The 17,798-nt window shown below is 45.6% G+C and overlaps 1 long non-coding RNA gene across 2 annotated transcripts in view; it reads left to right on the top strand.

Moving 5' to 3' along the window:
- Positions 1–619: 619 nt before the first annotated feature.
- Positions 620–17,798, top strand: part of LOC132812051 (uncharacterized) — a 52,231-nt gene continuing 35,052 nt past the window's right edge. Inside the window, exons 1-4 of one of the 2 annotated variants that reach the window (XR_009643459.1) lie at positions 620–746; positions 9,229–9,320; positions 12,838–12,974; positions 16,908–17,030. This is a non-coding gene — a long non-coding RNA (uncharacterized LOC132812051). Of the gene's footprint in view, positions 747–9,228; positions 9,321–12,837; positions 12,975–16,907; positions 17,031–17,798 lie in introns of those variants that run through there. The other variant, XR_009643460.1, reaches the window with a different exon arrangement.

The following is a 17,798-nucleotide window of genomic DNA, read 5'->3' as shown; positions in this document are numbered from 1 at the left end:
TTGCTCGGCCATTGCAGAGGGTAATCGAGAGGCAAACACTTTGCTGTGGGGATATCGTGCAGACCACGTGAGGATGAGCAGATGTCCTTCTCTTTTTTACATCAGCAATGGTTTCATATTTATTCATGGATTGTTAATTACTATTTTTAAATTTATTGATGGTGGGATTCAAATCCACCTCCACCTGAACATTAGCTGAGGTTTTGGATGCATGCTCTAGCAATAACACCACTCGGTCATCACTTCACCTGCTCACTGGTTGCTCATCCCTGAGCACTGATACCAGGGCATCATGAAGCTAAACCCATTCTTCTAATATGACTGTGTGATCCTGAGGTCTTCCAGCACTCTGGTGATATCACTCAGTCTCCCTCCATGTGGTATCCCTCACTGTGTGGATCTAATTGCCGCCTCTGTCAGTGCCTCCAACTCTTGCACTTCCTTTAGATCCTGAGCCAGCAGAATTCTCCATTCCAGAGAGGTGCAACAGTATAGGCCAGGAATGGAGACTGGGATTTTCCAGATCTCTTTGGGGCTCATTTCCATTCTCCATTTGTAATCCTCTCTGCATCAGTCTAATTTCCCATTCTGTCTATTTCTGTCTCCTGTAGGTTCTCAGGAAGGTGCTGACTCAATAGACTTCCCAATTGCTAGGTGTCTCGTCCAACACCTCTTTGAAGATGATTGGTCAGCCAGAGAGACAAAGGATAGGGAGATGTGGAGCCTTCAATAAATCCTGCAGTGAAGTAAGATCACTCAGAGTGCACAGAGCAGAGAGCAATGAGAGGGCTGCTAACATCGCTAACAAGACATGACATAGATACAGTGCTGGAGTGGGAGCACAGTACAGTACAGACATACCCCTAGCTCAAACACCAACTCTATTTTAATTTATGTTGCATTGAGACAGCATAGGGAGTTCATAGTTATCAATCCAGTCCTGTGCTGTCTTAGTGAGCATCAGAACATCAGAGGGGAAAGCAGGCCTCCGACAAGATGTTGTGAATGCTGCCTGGGATCTTTCTGTTCTGAGTTCTCCCTCCAACACTGTGCTAAGACTCACTACTCTGCAACACTGTACTTATGACTTGGCTTGTTTACCAGTGTCTTCAGTCATTTTTAACTCCTATAACAGTTCCTGCCCCTATAACCTCCTCCCTTCCCGATAGTCCCTCCACATATTTGAAACGTACTGCATTCCAGACTACCATCCCTATCGCTGTAACTTGCTTCAGTGTCTACAGCATGCTTTATTTCCGTACTGTAATCCTCTTTAGCTGGATACAGAGTGATACAGCACGGAAACAGAAACTGTGGCCCAACTCGTCAATGCTGCCCATGTTTCATATATTGAATGAGTCTCATTTGCCTGCGTTTAGCCCTTAGCTCTTCAAACCTTCTCCTCTCCATGTTCATGCACAAATGTGTTTTCCATGTTGTCATTGTTCTTGTTTCTCGCATGTGCCCCCTGGCAGTCCGTTCTATCTGTACACCATCCTCTGTGGAAAGTGTTGCCCCTCAGCTCCCTTTTTAAATCTTTGCTCTCTCACCTCCAGTTTGTACCCTTGCGTTTTGGACTCCCTTACCCTTGGCATTTACACCATTCTTAGGTCCAATCCTTGTGGCACTCCACTGGTCACTGTCCTCCAGTCTGATAAGAAAGCCTCCACCACCACCCTCTGTCTTCTTTCTTTGAGCCAGTTTTGTGTCCAAATAGTTAGTTCTCCCTGTATTCTGTGAGATCGAACCTTGCTAGTCAGTCTCCCATAGGGAAACTTGTCAAACGCCTTACTCAAGTCCATATAGATCACATCTACCACTCAGCCCTCATCAATCCTCTTTGATACTTCTTCAAAAAACTCAATCAAGTTTATGAGACATGATCCCTTACGCACAAATGTCTATCTCTAATCAGTCCTTGCCTTTTCAAATACATGTACATCCTGTCCCTCAATATTCCCTCCAACAACTTGCCCACCACCGACGTCTGTCTCTCTGGCCTATAATTCCCTGGCTTTTCCTTACAACTCTTCTTAAACAGTGGCAACATGTTAGCCAACCTCCAGTCTTCCGGCGCCTCACCTGTGAGAATTCCATGTTACAAATATCTCAGCAAGAGGTCCAGTAATCACTTCTCTAACTTCCCACAGAGTTCGAGGGTACACCTGATCAGGTCCTGGGAATTTATCCACCTTTATGCATTTCAAGACATCCAGAACTTACTCCTCTGTAATATGGACATTTTGCAAGTTGTCGCCATCTATTTCTCTACATTCTATATCTTCCATATCCTTTTCCACAGTAAAAACTGATGCAAAATACTCGTTTAGTATCTCTGTCTTTTAAACGTTGTAATTGTATCCACATCCACCACTTCCTCAGGAAGTTCATTCCACAATCAAAACACCCTCTGTGTAACAATTTGCACCCATTTTTTTTAACATCTCTCTCTTCTAACCTTAAAGATGTAGTCCCTCCTCTTGAGACTCCCCCATCCTGGGGAAAAGGCAACTACCATTAAATTGATCCATAAGTCATTTTTTAAAATAAACTTTTATAACATCACATCTCAAACTCCAGGCTCCAGTAAAAAAACTCAGCCTATCCAGCCATTTTTCAGAACTCAAACCTTCCGTATCCAGCAACGTCCTGGTAAATCTCTTCTGAACCCCCCGCAGCTTAATAATATCCTCCCTATAACTGGGCGAGCAGAACTGTACAGACTATTGCAGGTCTCACAAATGTCTGTGTAATCTCAACATGACGTCCCAAATCCTCCACTCAATGGACTGAGCAATAGTCAGGTATGCCAAGCACTGTCTTATCCATCCTGTGATGCAAACCTCAAGAGTTATGTACCTGAACTCGGAGGTCCCTCTGCTCTAAAACACTAACTGAGGTCCGAACAGTAATTGTATCGAATCTACCTTTGTTTGTTTTACCAAGTGCATTACCTTGCATTTATACAGATTGAAGTCCATCTACAATTTTTCAGCACTTTCACCCAAATCATCAAGATCCCTTTTGTAATCGGAGCACACCTCCTTCACTGTCCACTATGTCAGCCTCCAGCCTTCCAGCCCATCACATATGTCTGTCAATGGTACAAATACCTTTGCTCGGGTCTCCACAATTTCTTCCCTAACATCTCACAATGTACTGTGATACACTTAATCAGGTCCTGGGGCTTTACATAATCTTTGTGTTTTTAAAACCTCCAACACCATCTCTTCTATAAATGCCCTCTTTTCAAGTCATAGAGATGTACAGCATGGAAACTACCCTTCGGTCCAACTCATCCATGCTGACCAGAAGATGTAAATAAATCCATCCCTTTTACCAGCATTTGGCCCATGTACCTCTAAACCCTTATTATTCATATACCCATCCATCTCGTAAAGGTTGTCATAGTATCAGTATGTGTTACTTTCTCTCTCAGCTCATTCCATGCACACATTACCGTGTGCATAAAAAAGCTGACCCTTCAGTCGCTTTTAAACCGTTCCCTTTTAACCTTAAACCTGTTCACTCTAGTTTTGGACTCTCCAACCCCCGGGAAAAGACCTTGAATATTTACACAATATCCCTCATGTTTATATAAACCTCTGTCAGGTCACCAGTCAGTCTCCGATGCTCCAGGGAAAATAACCCCAGCTTATTCAGCAACAACCCCAGAAACATCTTGTAAATCTTTTCTGAGCACTCTCAAATTTCACAACATCCTTCCTAGAGCAGGGATACTGGAATTGCAGCGAACTCCAAATATGGTCTAACGTATTACTCTTGTTCCCTGAGTTCCCCAGTGTTTGGCCACAGTAAGTTCTGGAGTAAAAAAATGTGTTAAACGTCTTAGCCATCTCCAGCGGTTCCACACATCAGTGGTCTCATTGTTCCTTAAGGGACACTATTTTGTCTCGAGTTACTCTTTTACTCAATATATTTATACAATCACTTTTGGATTTTCCTTATCCTTTTCTGCCGAGGCTATTTCATGTACCCTTTCTGCATTCCTAATTTCCACCCAAAGTGTATTCCTACAGCCCCTGTGATCCTCAGGGATTCCCTTGATCCAGCTGGCGATACCTGACATGTGCCCCTTTTCCTTGACCAGATCCTCAATAGACAGCCAGTGTTTCCGAGTGCTGTCAGCATTGAGCTGCTCACAAACAGGAACATACTGGTGGTGATCGCTCAATTTAACTCACTTTTTAAATATTCTCGTTGCGAGACTTCCCTTTTCCTGCAAATAGTCTCGCAAATCACCTTTTGAAAGTTCCTGTCTAATACTATCAAGATTGGTCTGGCCCCATTTCATAAATTGAACTTGTGGACCAGACCTGTCCTTTTCCATCTCTATTTTCAAGCTCATAGAATTGTGGTCATTTTGACAAAATGCGTTCCCACTCACACCTCAGTCCCTTTCCCGACCTTGATTCCCAAGGGGCGGTCAGGTTTTGCCCTTTCTCTTTTCAGGCCATTTACATATTGATTGGGAGTTTTCTGGAACACAATTACCAAATTCCTCCCTTGCAAATACTGAACACTGGCTGTCCCAGTCTAGATTTGGAAAGTTGAAAAATCCCAACCATAACAGCCCTATTATTCTGATTGATATTTGAGATCTCCTGATATATTTGTTCCTCAGTCTGCCACGGATTATTCGGGGTCAGTAGGACAATCTTATCAAAGTGATGACCCATTCTTATTTCTCAGTTCCACTAACATAACTTCAGTGGGCAATCCCACAGCAATATCCTCTCTAAGTACTGCTGTGATTATTCATGCAATCAAAACCCACCATCACGCGTCCTCTCTTGCCTCCCCTTCCTGCAGTCCCTCTATCTTGAATCAATGAGCTGTCAGTCCTGCCCCTCGATCAGCTGTGTTTCTGCATTAACTATAATCTCCCATTCCACTGTTCCAATCCATGGCCTGAGTTCATCTTCCTTAGCTGTCAGTCCCCTTGAATTGAAATAAATGTAGTTTAATCATCAGTTTTCGCCCCATTTCCTGCTATATTCTTCCTGTCTTGTCTGCTGAAATTGCTCTTTCTAACTTGTGCACCAGCCTCAATCTTCTGTCTGGCCTTACGATTGTTTAAGATCCAACACAGTGCCAGACTAGTTTATATCCTCTCAAGCAGCTCTAACAATTCGCCCCACCAGGATATGCGTCCCCTTCCTGATCCAGTTCAGGTGTCTTCCCCACCCTGTCTACCTGTTCTTACAACTTCAGACATCCAATGACTTGCCCACCAAGGTCCCTGTGTTCCTCGGTACTCCAAGACGATCTGCCATTCATGATGTATATCCTTCGCTTATGAGACTTCCACAGTGCATTACCTCACAGTGATCAGAAGTAAACACCATCTGCCATTACTCTCCACAGTTTATCATATGATGGACATCAGACTGCAGGCTGAGAACATCCCCTCATCTTTCATATCCTCTGCAAACCTGCTAATTTTTATTTCTGCTTTCGCATCCAAGTTATTAATGTACATAATAACCAGCAATGGTTCCTGCACAGATCCCTGTTGGACGCCCACTGTTGCAAGAATTCCAAACACGAAGAAGTCTATCCACTAATTGTGGATCCAGTTTACCAACTTGCCTTGGATCCCAGTGGCTCTTTACGTTTTGACCAGCCTTCCATGAGGGACCTTGTCAAAGGCCTTCTTCAAGTCCATGTAAACCACATCATCTGCACTGCCCTCCTCAATATTTTAAAACACCAGTTAAAAAAAAAACTGAACTGATTTCCTCAGACAGTATTTCCTCAGACCAAATCCGTGGTGACGCTGCCGAGGTGATCCTTGGAAGTGTTGATGCATCCTCAGAATCGTTCCCAATAATTTCCCTCTCCCTGCTGTCAGACTATCCGCTCTGTAATTACCTGGCCTGTCCCTGCTGCTCTTGAACAAATGAACCACTTTAGCCATCCTCTAGTCATTCGGCACTTCACATGTGGCCAGCAAAGTATTACATACATCCACCAGGACCCCAGCAATCTCTTGCCTTCCCTCCCATAGCAGCTTGGGATACATTTCATTGGGCTGGGGCTTTCTCCACCTTTATGCCCGTGAAAACATTTAATATCTCCTCCTTATTCATCTTTTCTTGTTCTCGAACCTCACTGTCCCAAATGAAATCCCCAGCTACAATGCCTTTCTCCTGTGTGAATACAGATGGGAAGTATTCATTGAAGACCTCACCTACGTCCTCTGGCTCCATGCACAGTTTGTCCCTTTGGTTTCTATCAAGCCTCGCTCTTTACCTGGAAATCCACTTCCTCCAACTATACTCGTTAAATACCTTATCGCCTTTCCATAACAGTGTCTGCCAAGGATATTTCGTTCCCATTATTTGCCCGTCATTTTAAGGATCCCCTTGCACTCTCTATACATTGGTCGGTCTTTGCCTGTTTTCATCGCATTGTATTTCCTTTCTCAAGCTCAGGATACCGCTTGACCAGTATTCACTGGAGTTACTGCCTTTTCATTCACTCTTCACAGAACACACTGGCCTTGAATTCTCCCTGTATCACTTTGGCACACTTCCTCTTTCTGAATATGAACCCAACTGCAAATAGTTTCTCCCGGTCTGTGTTTGCCAGATCCTGTCTCGTGATAATGATAATGCACAGTGACAGTGATATTCTAATGATGAGAGGGTTTCCACAAATTTGGCCTCTTCACTTCTGGCCTATCTTTATATTATTTTTTCCAAAATGACTTTGAAAGCTAGTGTTATGACCACTATCACCAAGACACTATAACAAAACTTTGTCTGTCATCTTGTCCAGTACCTACAGCCCACTCTGTCTGTAACATCCAGCCCTTACTGACCTCCCCATCTGTGTACCTCCCTCCAGCCTCTCCAGCACATGATGTCACTGTAACCTTCTCCAGTCCCAACAGCACTCCTCCATCCTGTCCTACAGCACCTTCATTACCTCTAACCTTCCACCATCCATTTCCCCTCACTGTCTGTACAGAGTCCTCCAGTTCCTACAGCCTTTCCTGCCAGCCCTCCTTTGTGTATAGTTCTGAAGCCACCTGAACGCTTCTGAGATCTGTAACCTTGCCCCCTCTCTCTCTTCAATGTTCTCTGTCTCTGTGACTAACTCCCATCAGTACAATGTTCCTTACCTCTGACCACCTCCAGTCAGTTCTAGCCTCCTTAGCTCTCGAACATCCTGCAGCCACTAAAACCATCCATGTGCCTGAGGTATCCTCTCAATTGTTGTAACAACTCTCATTCCCACAACTGCATCTGTCCATAACCTCAGCCAGTCCAAACTTGCTAACTCGGTAACCTCACCCAGTGTGTACAACTCTGAGTATGCCTAACTTCATCCAGTCTCCCCAACCGCCCTTACCTCTAATTGTCGAGGGAATCTACAATCCTCCCTATTGCGTTAACCACATGGACACCATTTATGTAACCTTCTCCTGATCCTGACTATATTCTCCTCCTGTTCCAATGAACCTTGTGAACTTTGTGACCTAGTCCAATCTCTGCAGTGCCCTGTATAATCAGCCTCACTGTGCCTGGAACCTGACTTCAATTCCAGCCTTGGCCGACTGTCTGTGTGGACATTACATGTTCTCCCCCTGACTGTGTGGGTTTCTTCTGCCATAGCTCAACATTTGCACAATAGGTGGATTGGCCATCATTAATTGAGCGTAGTATTCTGGCAAGTGTGGTATAGGTGAGTTCACCGCGATTCATGTAGGGTTTAATGGACAGGAAGATAAATGGGACTGGTTTGGATACTCTTTAGAGGATTGCTGTGGACTTGTTGGGCCGAATGGCCTGTTTCCACAGTGTGGAGATTCTATTCAGGTTATTGTCCAGTCCTGTCAACCATCCCTGTGTCTTGAACCTTGCCTCATCCCCAATACTCTCCTTAGATGTGTAATCTCCAACAGTCTCTAAAACACTCCTGGGCGATGTAAGCTTCTCCTGTCCTTACCACGACCGATATGGCTGTCACTCTTCCTGCTTTTAGAGCAATCCCTATAACTGTTGTCATTGGTTACATCACTCCCAATCACTGTTCCATCCTGAAACCGCCCAAAACATTTATATCTCTGTAAACTCTTCTGAACTGTCTATACTTCCTTTTGACAGTCCTGTTCTGAGACTTTCTCTATATCAAAAAATAATTAAGTGCAGGTAACCCTTATTATTGTAACCTCCCTCCAGCCTTACAGCACTGAGGATCTGTAGAAGCTCTTTTCAAACCGACAGCCATCTCTGTGTCTGTAATATCCTCCACTCCCCAGAATTCATTCTCTCTGAGCTCTTCTGTAGTCCATTAAACACTCCCTAACACTATCTGTATCATTGTAATCTTCACCCAAAACACAACCTTCCCTATCTGTATAATTCCCTACACCAGTCCCTATCCCTCTAAGCTCCGTCTAACAATACAATTGTCCATGCTTGTGTATTCACCTTCAGTCCCGACTCGCCTCCCTATCTGTATAGCCTTCTGCATGCATTTTTCCTTCAGTCTCTTCAACTGTCCCTGTCAGTGTAATATCTTCCAGAGCCGAAAGCCCCCCTCTCTTTACCTTTCTCAGGCCACACAACCCTCACTATCTGTGACCTACTCCTGTCAGAGAATCCTTCCTCTGTGAACTGCTCCAACTCTTCAACTCTCCATAAGCTCCTGCCGCTCTTACAGCCCTCCCTGTCTTCATAACCTCTTCCAGTCCCTACACCGCAATCAGTCTATGGAGACCCTACCACCATCCCTATCTATGTTATCCTCTCAGGTCCCTGCAACACTCCCGATCTGTAGATCCCACTCCTATGCCTGTGCCTCTCCCGGTCCTGTTCCTTGTAACTGTGTAACATCCTCCCGTCATTGTCACCCACTGTGTGTCAGTGTAAGCTCCTCTTGTATCTCCATCCATTTACCGATCTCCATAACCTTCTCCAGCTCGTACCCCCCTATCTGTGTAAACATCATTCTCCACTCGAACCTAATACAGAAACTTCCTTCTATTTGTGCTATGCTCCCTTATATGTGAAACTGTCTCCAACCAAACTTGCTACCCAATCTCTCAAAAAAAGAATCCAGATTCCACAGCCTCCGTGTCTAAATAACCCCCAGAACCTAAGCCTTCCTAGATCTATAAACATCTTCAGTCACGATGACCCTCCATATCTCTATTTGTTCCTCCAGATGATACAAACCTCTTTATCTCTGTTGTAGGTTGCATTGGGACATTGACAGGACGCAGAGCTGGGCTGGAAGTGGCAGATGGAGTCCAATCTGGAAAAGTGTGAAGTGATTCATTCTGGAAGGTAGAATTTGAATACAGAATACAGAGTGAAAGGCAAAATACTTGGCAGTTTGGAGGAACAGAGAAATCATGGGGTCCGTGTCCATAGATCCCTCAAAATCGCCACGCACATTGATATGGTTGTTAAAAAGGCCTATGTTGTGTTGGCTTTCCTGAGAAGGGGATTGATTTTAAGAGTCGTTAGGTTTTACTGCATCTTTATAGCGTCCTGGTGAGATCACACTTGGAATATTGTGTTCAGTTCTGGTCCCGTCTTTACTGAAGGATGTGCAAGTTTTAGAGTGCGTACACAGGAAATTTAGCAGGATGCTGCCTGGAATGGAAGGCATTTCTTATGAAGAAAGGTTGAGGGGGTTAAGGCTTTTTTCATGGGAGTGCAGAAGGGGGTGGGGCGACCTGGTAGAGGTGAACAAGATGATGAGAGGCACAGAGAGAGTGAATAGTCAGATACTTTACCTCCCATGGAATAAATGGCTATTACAAGGCGGCATAATTTTAAGGTGAATGGAGGATGGATAAGAGGATAGAGAATGGTAGGTGGTTGGAATGCACTGCCAATGGTGGTAGTAAATTTAGATACTTTAGGGACATTTAATATACCCTTGGATAGACACATGGATAATAGTAAAATGAAGGTTATGTAGGTTAGTTTGATCTGACAGTTGGATAAAAGGTTGGCATGAAATCATGGCCGAAGGGCCTTGGGCTGAACTGTTCTGCGTTCTATGTTCTGCTGGAAAAATGGGTAATTAGCTCAGATCAGTGTAAAAAGGATTTGGCATTCTGGAGGAGCTCGTGAGCTGGATACAAAATTGGCTTGATGGTAGGAGACAGAGGGCAATGGGAGACATGTTGTTTTTCTGACTGGAGGCATGTGTACAGCGGTGTAGTGGGTCCACTGTTGTTTGTCATTTTGAATAAATTGTTTGGATCGGAGTATTGGTTTACTGGTAAGTAAGGTTTTTGGGTGACACTGGAATTGGTGGTAAAGTTGACAGTGAAGAAGGTTATCTATGAAATAACAGGATGGACAGTCCTGCTGGGATAGTGGGCTGAAGAATAGCAGATGTAGTTTAAATAGATAGATGTGAAGTGTTGCATTGTGGTGAAACAAACCAGGTGGGACTTGTACAGTTAATATTCGGGCCCTGGGTAGTGTTGTCAGTCAGAGACCCAGGGATGCTGGTACACAGTTCCTTAAAAGTGGTGTCATAGGTAGACAGGCTGGTGAAGCAGGCATTTGGGATGGTTACCTTCATTGGGCAGATCATTGAGTTTAAGAGTTGGGATGTCATGGTTGTGGCTGTAAAAGACATTGGTGGGGCCACCATAAAAATCATTGATGATCAGTAGGAAGAACTCATCTAGTTCACTAACCTCCTTTTGGGAAGGACATCAAATATTCTAACCTGGTCTTGTTAACATGGGACTCCAGACCCACAGCAATATGGCTGACTCTGAGCTACACTCTGGGTAATTAGCAGTGGGGTCAAAGAACGTTGTTCCAGGCAATGACACCCACATCCCATGAATGAATATATACAAATACCTATGTCCCTCCCTATCTCTGCAAACCCCTCCAGCTGAAGCAATCCGTACTGGCTTTGTAACACCCTGACCACTCTCTGTAACACTCTCACCATCTCCAGCACCTTCACCTCTCCCTGCACCTATCGTGTCAATAAACCCAGACCGTGGTTCCCCTTCCCACAGCCCTCCTCCTGCGAGCAGACACATTGCAATCCATTAACATTTACTCCTAAAGCAATCTCTCACTTCAGGATTTTAAGTACTTTTTCGTGATCTAGTATGATCCCTTTTGTCCTGAGTGAGGAATAAGTGGGATTTTCTTGCTGAGGTTTTTACTGTTACAATCGAATGTCCTTCTGTTGTGTTTTACATTGTTCCTTCAAATGGTTTCCACTGTTCATTTACAGGCACATATTTCAGTTTGTTTCGCCTGTTTACCTTTGTCAGTTCTCCTCTCAAACCCATGTATTTGGCTATTTTTGTTTCTGGTTGTAGCTTGTCCTTTCGGTGATTCTCTTTAAAACTTTATATTTCTTTAAACTTCACTTTATCACAATTTCCTGAAGGATCTCTGCAGGTGACATTACTCATTCACTAAGTTTCATTACACAGTCGCTCTGCGGTGGTTATGTCCCCAGCCAGTTGCACAATGTGTTTTTCAAAGAAACACTGAAAGAAAATTAACCAAACTCCTCTTGCAATGTCAATGTTGTCCGTGTGATTGTCCCAGATTATACAAATATTGAAGTTTTTCCAAAATTATCACAATGTGTTTGTTACAAAATGCCAAAGAGTTCCTGTGTAATGCAGTGATGAGCAATGGAATACTGTTCAGTGGCTAAAGCTGTTCTGCTGCTTGTGTCCCTGGCAAGCAGTAGCCAGAATTTACATTCAGACTGACTCTACTTCATGATCTGAGACCAAATGCTTTCTCTGTAATACGTTCGTTATCCATTATTGTTCGCGTTGTCCGTTTTACCTGAGTTTGCACAAGGTTGTGAACCACTGAATATTTTTGTTCACCCTGTATCCATGTCTCCCTGCTGTCTAAATCCCTTTTATCACAAATCCATCGATCGTATTGCAGCGACATTGTCCATTAAAAAAACATAATATACTCTTTCCCACAATTTTCTGTCACAAATCTATTTGTTAATGTACAATTTTAGTTAAACTCTGTCCCTTCCTGTTCCTTTCTGCTTGTCTTCGGTCACATCCCAATGCTGTTCCATTGCTTCACCTTTTCTATTTGGATTTGGAAAGCTCCTTTCACCTGAACCCTGTCCCTGCATCCTCTCTGTCAGTTTAAAGCCCTGTCCATAAAACTACTGACATGATTGGCCAGGACACTGGTCCCAGCACAGTTCCAGTGGGACCATCCTAATGGATTATTTATTAAATCAGGTATGGGATGTGGGTGTCTCTGGCTGACCAGCCTTTCTTGCCCAGCCGGAGCTGCCCTTGAACTGAGTAGCTTGCTCGGCCATTTCAGAGGATCATTGAGAGGCAAACACTTTGCTGTGGGTACGTCATGCAGACCACATGAGGATGGGCAGATGTCCTTCTCTAAAAGACAGGGGTTTGTATTTGTTGTACATCAGTCATGGTTTCACACTTATTTGTGGATTGTTAATTATTTTTAAAATAATTGATTTCAAATGTCTCCTTTTCAGATGGTGGGATTCAAACCTGCCTCCCCTGAACATTAGCTGAGATTTGAGATACATCCTCTCGCAATAATAGCACTAGGCCATTACTTCACCTGCTCACAGGATGCTCATCCCTCAGAGCTGATACCAGGGGATCCTGAAGCTAAACCCGCTCTTCCAACATATATTGTGTGATCCTGATAACTTCCAGCAATCTGGGACTATTACTTAATATCTCTCCATTTTACAGATCTCTGTGGTACTCAGTGCCAAATTTCTCATGTACCCTCACTGCATCTGTTTAATTTCCCATTCTGTCTATTTCTCTGTCTCCTGTAGGTACTCAGGAAAGTCCTGACTCAATAGCCTTCACAGCTGCGGGGTAGATGTTCCATCACCACATTGAAGATGGTTGGTCTGCCAGAGAGAGACAAAGGGCAGGGAAATCTGGAGCCTTCAATAAATCCTGTAGTGAGGTAAGATCGCCCACAGTGCACAGAGCAAAGAACAATGAGAGGGCTCCAAGCATCTGTTAACACAACATGACATAGACACGGTGCTGGAGGGGGAGCACAGTACACACACACCCCAGCCTCAATCACCGCCCCTAATGTAAGTTCGGTTATATTAAAGCTCACTACTTTGCAACACTGTATCTATGGCATGTCTTGTAGTCCAGTGTCTTCAATAATATTTAATTGCTATAACAGGTCCTATCGCTGTAACCTCCTTGCTTCCCAATAGCCCCTCCACATATTTGAAATGTACTGCATTCCAGACTACCAAACCTATGGCTGTAACTTACTTCAGTGTCTACAACATGCCTTAACTCAGTCGTCTCCTCCTCCAATAAGGTACAAACAAGGGCTGCAGATGCTGGAAACCAGAGTCTAGATTAGAGTGGTGCTGGAAAAGCACGGCAGGTCAGGCAGCATCCGAGGAACAGGAAAATCGATGTTTTGAGAAAAAGCTCTTCATCAGGAACAGAGGCAAGGTATGGCAGAGTGGGGAGATAAATGAGATGGGGATGGGGATAGGGAGAAAGTAGTCTAGAGTTCAATAGGTGAATGGGTGGGGAAGAAGGTGATAGGTCAGAGTGGAGGATGCGGGAAGGTAGCAATGAGTACAATGGGTGAATGGGAGTGGGGATGGGGGTGATAGGTCAGAGATGAGGATGGAGTGGATAGGTGGGGAGGGAGATAAGCCATTAGGACAGGTCATGAGGGCGGTGCTGAGCTGAAAGGCTGGAGGTGGGGTGAGTTGGGGAAGGGGAAATGAGGAAACTGGTGAAGTCCACATTGATGCCCCGTGGTTGAAGTGTTCCGAGGCGGAAGGTGAGGCGTTCTTCCTCCAGGCGTCGGGTGGTGAGGAAATGGCGGTGGAGGAAGCCCAGAACCTGCATGTCTTCGGCAGAGTGGGAGGGGAAGTTGAAATGTTGGGTCACAGGGCGGTGGGGTTGATTGGAACGGGTGTACCAGAGATGTTCCCTAAAGTGCTCTGCTAGGAGGTGTCCAGTCTCCCCAATGTAGAGGAGACCGCATCGGGAGCAGCGGATACAATAAATGATATTGGTGGATGTGCAGTTAAAACTTTGGATGTGGAAGGCTCCTTTGGGCCCTTGGATGCTGGTGAGGGGAGAGGTGTGGGTGCATGTTTTGCATTTCCTGCGGTGGCAGGAGAAGGTGTCACGAAGGAAGGGTGGGTTTTTGGGGCGCGTGGAACTGACTAGGTAGTCACGGAGGAAATGGTCTTTACGGAAAGTGGAGAGGGATGGGGAGGGATATATATCCCTGGTGGTGGGTTCCGTTTGGAGATGGCGGAAATGGCGGCGGATGATTTGGTTTATGCGAAGGTTGGTAGGGTGGCAGGTGAGCACCAGGGGCGTTTTGTCCTTGTTACGGTTGGAGGGGTAGGGTTTGAAAGCAGAGTTGTGGGATGTGGACGAGATGCATTGGAAGGCATCTTTTACCACTTGGGAAGGAAAATTCCGATCTCCAAAAAAGGAGGCTATCTGGTGTGTTCTGTGTTGGAACTGGCCCACCTGGGAGCAGGTACGGCGGAGGCGGAGGAATTGGGAATAATGGTTGGGAATTTAGCAGGCGGTAGGGTAGGAAGATATGTAATCTAGGCAGCTGTGGGAGTGGGTAGGATTGTAAAAGATGTTGGTGTCAAGTTGGTTGTCATTAATGGGGATGGAGAGGTCCAGGAAGGGGAGGGAGGTATCAGAGATGGTCCAGGTAATTTAAGGTCAGAATGGAATGTGTTGGTGAAGTTGATGAATTGCTCAACCTCCTCGCGGGAGCACGAGGTGGTGCCAATGCAGTCATCAATGTTGTGGAGGAAGACGTGGGGAATGGTGACATTGTAACTCCAGGAGATGGACTGTTCTACATAGCCAACAAAGAAACAGGCAGAGCTGGGGCCCATACGGGTGCCCATGGCTACCCCTTTGGTCTGGAGGAAGTGGGAGGATTTGAAGGAAAAATTGTTAAGGACGAGGACAAGTTCAGCCAAACGAATGAGAGTGTCGGTGGAAGGGTACTGTTTTGGACATCAGGAGATGAAGAAACGGAGATGAAGAAACAGAGGGCTTGGAGGTCCTGGTCATGGTGGATGGAGGTGTAGAGGGATTGGATATCCATTGTGAAGATGAGGCGTTGGGGGCCAGGGAAACGGAAGTCTTGGAGGAGTGGAGGGTGTGGGTGATGTCTCGAACGAATGTGGACAGTTACTAGACTGGTGGATCGGACAATGTCGAGGTAGGCAGACATGAGTTCGGTGGGGTAGGAGCATGCTGAGACAATTGGTCCGCCAGGGTGGTCAGGCTTGTGGATCTTGGGAAGGAGGTAGATCCGGGCAGTGGGGGATCCCAGACAATGAGGTTGGAAGCTGTGGGTGGGAGATCTACTCCTGAGGTGATGAGGTTCTGTATGCTCTGGGAGATGACGGTTTGGTGATGGGGGATCGGTCATGGTAGAGAGGGTAGTAGGAGGAGGTGTCTTTGAGTTGGCATCATGGCTTCAGCAGTGTAGAGGTCAGTGCACCAGACTACCTCTGCACCCCCTTTATCTGCTGGTTTGATAGTGAGGTCGGAATTGGAGCAGAGGAAGTGGAGGGCTGGGCGTTGTGAGGGTGAGAGGTTGGAGTGGGGGAGGGGGTAGATAGGTTGAGGCGGTTAATGTCTCGGTGGAAGTTGGAAATGAAGAGATCGAAGGCAGGTAATAGGCCAGCACGGGGTGTCCAGGTGGATGGAGTGCATTGGAGGCCAGAAAAGGGGTCCTCAGAAAATAGGCGGGAGTGTTCATTGTAAAAATAAGCTCTGAGGCGGAGATGGTGGGAGAAGTGTTCGATGTCACGGCGTGTATTAAATTAATTGATGTGTGGATGGAGGGGGATAAAAATGAGGCCTTTGCTGAGGACTGATCATTCGTCCTCAGTGAGGGGGAGGTCGGGGGAATGGTGAAAACTCGGCAGGAGTGGGAGCTGGGACCAGGCGTAGGTGTGGAGTTGGGAGAGGGGACGGTGCCTGTAACTGGAGTGGGTGTGGTGTTAGGGGGGATGGGGATGGAGTCATGAGCAGGGGTGATGTTCCCCTCAGGGTTCTGGTGGGCGGGGATGGTGACGGTGGGACTTGGGAGTGGTGTCAGCAGAATGCAGGTGATGGCGTTGGTGGGGGCAGAAGTGGTGGCAAACACGGCAGTGGGGGGAGGGGCAGTCACTGAGTGTGTGACATCAGCGATGATGTGAGGTGCGGAAGTGATGTCACTTGTGGTGCATGAGGAATTGTGAGGGGCGGAAATGGCATTTACTTTATTTTAACACATAATTTCCTGTCACAAATCTGTTTGACAATGTCGTATTTTAATTAACCTCAGTCTCTTACTGTTTATTTCTGTTGATCTTCATCCACATCTCCATGGTGTTCCAATATTTCAACCTTTCTCTTTGGACTTGGGAATTTCCATTCACCTCAGACCTGTCCCCCTCCTCATCTGTGTCCGTTTATCGCACACTGCATAATCCAGGTACCAGAAGAGCCTATCCCAATAAAATAGCTCAGTCCTCCCTGAGTACTGGGAGCAGTGCTCACTGGTCAGAACCACTTCTGATGATACCATTGCTTGATCCTGACACCTTCCAGCACTCTGCTGATATCACTCAGCCTCTCTCCATGTGGTATCCCTCACTGTGTGGGTCTAATTGCTAACTCTGTCAGTGTCTCTCGCTCTTGCAGTTACTCCAGATCCTGAGCCAACAGCATTCTCCACTCCAGAGGGAAGCAACTGCACAGGCCATGGATGGAGACTGTGATTTTCCAGATCTCTGTGGGACTCAGTGCCATTGTCCATGTGTAATCATCATTTCATCAGTCTAATTTCGCATTCTGTCTATTTCTCTGTCTCCTGTAGGTATTCCTGATGTCCCTGACTCAGCAGAATTCCCAATTCCTGTCTCGTCCATCACCACATTGAAGACGGTTGGTCAGCCGGAGAGAGATGGAGAGTGAGATCTGGATCCTTCAGTAAATCCTGCAGCTGGTAAGCTCACAGTAAACAGCACAGGGAGGGGCTCATGGGCTTTAATTCGGACCCTGAGGGCATGATGTAGGAACAATGCTGGGCAAGGATCATGAGAAAAATCTCAGGCTTCATTATCACCATCTTGTCTGTAAATTCATCTGTTCCACAGAACCCTCCCTATGTCTGTCAGTTTCTCCACGCTCTGTTTCATCGATACCACTTCCCCTATCTCTATCAGCCCCTACAATCCTGCTTATCCCTGTAAGCTCCTCATATCAGTAAAACTCTCCACGTTTCTGCCTTTGCCTTTAATCCCGGGTTCTGTAACATCTCTCCTTATCTGCGAAAAAACAACTCTTCAGTTCCTAAAGCCATCCCGGTCAGTGTAGTCCTTTCCAGACCTGAAAAACCTCCCTGTCTTTGTGACTTTTTTGAACTCCTACTACCTTCATGATCTCTGTAACCTTCTCGTCACGACAACAAAAAAGCTCTGTACCTTAGTAACCTCCCCCAGCTGTTAGACTCCTCCTTGTCTCTGGGCACAAGGCAGAGTGACCCTGCTTCTCTCATAAATTAGTTTCTGCATTTCTAATGATGACTATAAACTCTTCCTGTCTCAAAGACACACTCAGTCTCTGTAAACTCTGCTGGTCCCTATTGATGTAATTTCCTTCAGTAACTACAAATCTTTATCCCTTTAATCTCCTCCAGATGCGACCACACAGTTTATTTCTATAACCTCCATGAGTGACACAGTTATAGAGATGTAGAGCACGGAAA

The sequence above is a fragment of the Hemiscyllium ocellatum genome, unplaced genomic scaffold (assembly GCF_020745735.1).
Source record: "Hemiscyllium ocellatum isolate sHemOce1 unplaced genomic scaffold, sHemOce1.pat.X.cur. scaffold_255_pat_ctg1, whole genome shotgun sequence".
In the NCBI taxonomy this organism is placed as follows: Eukaryota; Metazoa; Chordata; class Chondrichthyes; order Orectolobiformes; family Hemiscylliidae; genus Hemiscyllium; species Hemiscyllium ocellatum.
This window is presented reverse-complemented; position numbering and strand designations above follow the sequence as displayed.